Source organism: Gossypium arboreum, chromosome 10, assembly GCF_025698485.1.
Source record: "Gossypium arboreum isolate Shixiya-1 chromosome 10, ASM2569848v2, whole genome shotgun sequence".
In the NCBI taxonomy this organism is placed as follows: Eukaryota; Viridiplantae; Streptophyta; class Magnoliopsida; order Malvales; family Malvaceae; genus Gossypium; species Gossypium arboreum.
In genome coordinates this window covers 13944282-13950526 of record NC_069079.1, presented here as the reverse complement: position 1 = coordinate 13950526, position 6245 = coordinate 13944282, and the positions used below count along the sequence as shown (strand labels likewise).

General features: G+C 34.8%; 1 non-coding gene across 1 annotated transcript; it reads right to left on the bottom strand.

The window, feature by feature from the left end:
* Positions 1–2485: 2485 nt before the first annotated feature.
* LOC128283356 (small nucleolar RNA R71) lies at positions 2486–2592 on the bottom strand. Its single transcript, XR_008273698.1, has one exon. It is a non-coding gene; the product is annotated as a small nucleolar RNA R71 (small nucleolar RNA).
* Positions 2593–6245: the final 3653 nt, after the last annotated feature.

Sequence of the window (6245 nt, the reverse complement as noted above, 5' to 3'; positions counted from 1 at the left end):
TGACTCAATTAGATTAGTAATTATTTTTGTAATTAATTTAATAATAAATTTCCTTAATCCGCAATCCCTTGGGTACAATTCTTAAAATACTTTCCAAGTGTTTCGTTGTATACAAACTATATTACAATTTGACCCGATACTTGTAGATATCGTTGCTTTATTTTATATCTTTTTGTTGTAGTATTTCCAGCCCAAACGTTCGCATGTTTGGCGGTGATCAAACTGGCAAAGGATACTTAAGTTAAAGCCTCTAGTTGCTGTCACTTCTTAATGGTTTGCTAATGCTAAAGTGAGTGCTTCTCGATTGTGGGAGGCAATTAGAACTTGTGGTATGAAGGTGGAGTGATAGCATTTGCTATAGTTCCCTTTGCATATTCCCAAGCACTCTCTTATTGCTTGGATGGTCATTCTCAATAAGCTCCCTACTCAGGACTGCTTACTTGATTTCGGGATTTCTTTTGATACTGTTGCTTTTCTATGTGAATGCTACAAAGATGCATCGTCAAATTTTTTTTGTGTGCAGTTGATAAACCGTAATTTATACATATTTTTACCCCATGTTTAACGCATTTTATGGATGATTTCCCATTAGAATTGGTGAATTCGATGCTCCTAATGCTTTAATTTCATGTTTTATACTTAGGAGAGCATAAGAGAGAATGGGCCAAAGTATGAATTCAACACGGCCTGGACCTCCTCACACGGGCAAACCACACGGCTGTGTCAATTTGGCAGATTCAAAGCATGACTCACACGGGCGTGTCCCTGCTGAGCCCAAGTTGAGTCCAATTCAGAAAATGCCAATTTTGAGGGCTTCTAGGCATTCAAAAGCCTATAAATACACCCTAGAGGAGGAAAGTAAGAGACACACAAAAAGGAATGAATGAATTACTCGAAGAAAGCTGATTGATCCATTTCAGAAGTCGGTTTCATCATCAAGACTGAATATCTCCCCTCAACTTCCCTTCAGGAGTTTTGGGTTTTCTTTATGTTTTGTATTTGTTATTCTTCTGAGATGTTTTCCTTTTTAGTTATGAACTGAATCCCCTAAATACCTAAGGGGAATGAAACTTAAGACGAATCTTGTTATTATTTTCTGAATTGTATGATAAATATTTAACTTGTTCTTAATTCTTGTTTTGATATCCCAGGATACTGATTTAAGATAAGCTCTTATTCATAGAAGGAATAGACCTTGTCTAAGAGTACATTTGATTGTGTGCCTGGAGATAGGGTGACAAGATTTTGCTGGATTAAGGTGAAACCTAATAGGGGGATCCATAGATCGAGTTAATGCAACCCTAGAGTGTTAATTAGAGAAAAGTCTCAATTATTCAATCTAGGGATTAGATGTTATTAGTCTTGAATAGAGATAATAACATAACTTAGGGATCTCTACGGAACTAGTTAAATGAATAAATTGTCTAATTCAGAGCCAGAATAGCAAGTACAGTCTAGGTTGATTTTTCCTTAAATATTGTCTTAATTCAATCATTTTCCAAAAGTAATCCCCCAATTCTATTCTCTGTAAATTCTTAGATTAGTTAATTAGTTAGTTAAAACAAAACCACCTTATTTTTAGGCTAGATAATAAAAAGACAGTCCTTACTAGTACTTTTAGTTCCTTTAGGTTCGACAATCCGGTCTTGCTAAAACTATACTACTGTTCGATAGGTACACTTGCCTACATCGCGATAATAGTTAGTTTCAAGAACGATTAATTATAAATATATAAAACTTATCACACAAAATCACGCGATCAAGTTTTTGGCACCGTTGCCAGGGAACTAAGATATTAGGAACACTCAATTTTTATTACTTTAGCCATTTATTTTCCTTACAAATTAATTTAATTTAATTTTTATTATTTATTAATTTACTTTTTCTTTCTCTTGGTAGGTTTTTATAGTTTATGACTAGAAGAAACCCGTCAGGACCACTACTTTTTGACGAAGAAATCGATCATACAGTTCGTAGAAACCAATGAGAAATATGGCGAAGCTTAAGATACATAGAGAACGATTAAGAGGACGATACTTAACCGCCAACCGAAGAGATGGCTGAAAACCAAGACAATCAGCTACCTCCTATAATTGTGGTTAATCAAAATCCTGCTCCACGCACTATGTGTGATTATGCTAAACCTTCTTTAACAAGAACTAAATCGAGCATAGTTAGACCTGCTGTAGCTGCAAATACTTTTGAACTAAAACCTAACACTAATCAAATGATACAGCAATTTGTTCAGTTTGATGGTTTGCAGGATGAGGATCCCAACACTCATTTAGCAAACTTTTTGGAACTATGCGATACATTTAAAATTAATGGTGTTTCTGATGATGTCATTCGTCTTCGATTATTCCCTTTTTCGTTAAGGAACAAAGCTAAACAATGATTGAACTCGTTACCACGAGGGTCAATTATTACTTGGGAACAAATAACCAAAAAGTTTTTACTAAAATATTTTCCACCGGCTAAAACAACTAAATTACGTAATGATATCTCTTCGTTTGTGCACATGGACTTAGAAACTCTTTACGATGCATGGGAGAGATACAAGGACTTATTGAGAATGTGCCCTCACCATGGGTTACCGCTTTGGCTTCAGGTTCAAACATTCCATAATGGCCTGAATCCTTCGACTCGACAAATGGTTGACGCAGCTGCTGGCGGAACCATCAATAATAAAACACTTGAAGATGCTTATGAGTTTATAGAGGAGATGTCACTAAATAACTATCAGTGGCAAGTCATGAGGACTAAGCCAACTAAAACAGCAGGCGTTTATAACGTCGATTCAGTTACTATGCTGTCAAACCAGGTAGAACTTCTAAATAAAAAGATTGACGGTTTTCTTAGTTCTTCACAGGTTCACCCAATAATGCAGTGTGAAGCAAGTGGAGGTGGAACAAGCCATTCGGAATACCAACCTTATGGCCATAACATGGATAACGAGCAGTTAAATTACATGGGTAATAATCCTCGATCTCAAAACAATCCATATAGTAACACTTACAATGCAGGTTGGAGGAACCATCCAAATTTCTCGTGGGGCGGTCAAGGAAATCAAAGACCACAACATCCTCCGGGTTTTCAACAGCCACCCTATCAACAAGAAAAGAAATTGAACCTTGAAGAGATGCTCAAAAAGTTTATCTTGATGTCAGAAACTCGTTTTCAAAACACCAAAACAGCACTTAAAAATCAACAAGCGTCAATCCGAGGGCTCGAAATTCAGATAGGCCAGCTTTCTAAACTAATCTCCGAATGACCACAAGGTAGCTTGCCAAGTAATACTGAACCCAACCCAAGCTAACAGCTCAACGCAATTAATATTCAAGATGACGAAGGAGTCGTTGAGCCTGAGCTAGAACCGAGGCAAGAAACTATGGTAAGCAAAGGTCAAGGTGAGGTAGGTTATAATAAAAACAAATCAATGAATGTCGAATATAAACCTCGTGTGCCATACCCCAACGCGACAAAGAAAGACCGCTCAGATGAACAATTTGGTAAATTCCTTAAACTCTTAAAAAAAATTACATATTAACTTACCGTTTCTTGAAGCCCTATCGTAGATGCCAAACGCAATGAAATTTTTAAAGGAGTTTTTAGCAAATAAGCGGAAGTTGGACAAGGCATTGCATGTGGAGCTAAACGCAGTTTGCTCAGCTATTCTCCAAAATAAACTACCTAACAAACTAAAAGATCTAGGGAGTTTTATGATTCCTTGCTTAATTGGTAGTTTAGATGTTAATAATGCATTAGCTGATTTAGGGACTAGTATTAACGTCATGCCCTACAAAATGTTCAAACAATTAGGTCTCGGGAAACCCAAACAAACTAGGATGAGCATTCAATTAGCAGACAAAACTATAAGATTTCCTAGGGGTATTATTGTAACAGCTAAATTTTTCAGTGGTGTCGGAAACAGTGATTCGAGATCACTAAATCCGACGAGTATGTTTAGAAATTTTAACAAATAATAATTATAGGCCAAGTGCGAACTTAAAAGAATTGTTTTTAATTAGTGAATTTTGCGATTTTAAAAGAATTAATCAGGTAAATTTGGTTGAAAACGAGGTATCAAGACCTCGGATTTATAAACCGAGCCATAAATATTTTTATAAATATTTATGGAGTGTTATTAAGTTAGTATTAAAGTTTCGTTAGAAAATTTTAACGTTTGGTTAGTCAATTAATTAAAAAGGACTGAACTGTATGACCTTTGAAATTTAGAGGAAAAGTGGTAATAAACATCTTGAACTAAAACAATATTGGATAGCAGAAGTAGACTAACTTTGAAAAATCACCATAAATTGTAGAAATCGAATTAGAAGATGAATAAAATATGAAATTAAATCTTATTGAGTCTAGTTTTTCATAGAAGAAATGGTGTAAGCAATGGATTTGTAAATTATGAGATATAATGAATTTTGTGAGACAATGTTAGAATGAATTTGGGTTCCCCTATTTTGACTTTGGAAAATCACCAAAAATTGGATAAAATTAATTAGAGTCTCAAATTTATATGATTAGAATCCTTAATGAGTCTATTTTTAATAGAAATCAATGGGAACATTATCCGAGTTTTATACTATGATATAATTAATTTTTAGTGAAGAGAGGTCAGAACTGTTGGATAGTGAAACAGGGGAAACTTAAATGAATAAACTGTACTAATTGGCTAAACCAAAAATTCTTAAAATTTTATGGTGGAATTATATGTGAGTCTAGTTTTAGGGAAAATTTACGGATCTTAATTTTTAGCTCTGAAGCTCGAATTATAAATAATTGAGTGACTATGACTTGTGTGAACAGATTGATGTGAGCATTAATAAGTAAATTGTGAAATCATACTTACAAGAATGTTATATACATTAAGGATGTGGAATGGAGAGGAGGAGGAGAAAAAAATATATATGAATATTCAGTTAGCATGGCTAATTTGCATGTTTTAAGCTCATGGACTAAATTGAATAAAAGTAAAACTTTAGGGGGCAATTTTGTAAAAATGTCAAAATGACTAAATTGAAGGGAATAAATTGTTTTATTATCTAAATTAATAAATTAAATGAAATTATCAATTTAAGATTGGGTGAAATTTGAGAAAATGGTAAATTACCAATATGCCCTAAATCTTGGTATTTCTGCAATTTAGTCAGGTAGGTTCGGATACCCTGAATGAGCAAGTAAATATGACAATTTAAGTATTGTATCATATTTTATATGATATTTTGAATTGAATATATGAAAAGGATGTTACATGAAACATGAAAATGAATACTAAATAATATAAATTAATTGAAATTATTCTGAAAATTTCGGTAATGCCTCGTATCCTATCCCGGTCTCAGGTACGGGTATGGGGTATTACAATTATTGAAGATGTGCTAGTTAAAATCGATAAATTTATATTTCCAGTTGACTTCATTGTTTTAGACATAGAGGAAGATAGCAACACTCATTTGATCTCAGGAAGGCCCTTTTTAGCAACTGCTAAAACGATTATTGATGTTGGCACAGGTGAACTCACACTCCGTGTGGGAGACGAAACAATCACTCTTCAAGCCCGCAATTCTGGCAACACATCGAAAATTAAAGGTGATCGTTTAACCCATTCTACTAAAACTGACAATATGGTACAACCTACTTTGTAGGAAATGAGTCTGAAGGAAGCACATGAGTCATTCTCAAGCAATAGTAGAGGACCTGTTCATGAAGATTGAAGGTTACAAATCGAGGAGCTAGATGAATGGCGGACGCATAAACCGAGAACACACGATAAACCAAAACTTCACCAGAACGAGCTCAATACTTTTCTAAATCAACTTAAGGTTGGAGATAAAATCTTATTAGATGCCGCAGATCCTCACATTGTCACTACTACACCGAATGAAGAAATCTCTCTTACGGTACTTAGCATTTTTCCTATTCGGTACAGTCGAGGTGAGTCATCCCAAGTTCGGCACTTTTAAGGTAAACAACACCCGTCTAAAACCTTATTTTAATGAGAATGATAGTAGGAATGATGAGTATAAACTCCTCAAACCACCATGATCATTCAATGAAGAGGTAAGTCAAGCTTAGACTATAAATAAGCGTTTCTCAGGAGGCAATCCGAGCACTAACTGTATTAACTTCTTTAAAATTTAGTCTTTAACACCTAACTTACTAATGGAGCTCTTGAATACAGGTTTTCCACATAGACACGGCCAAGAACACTGGCGTGCTTAGGGCCGTGTGAA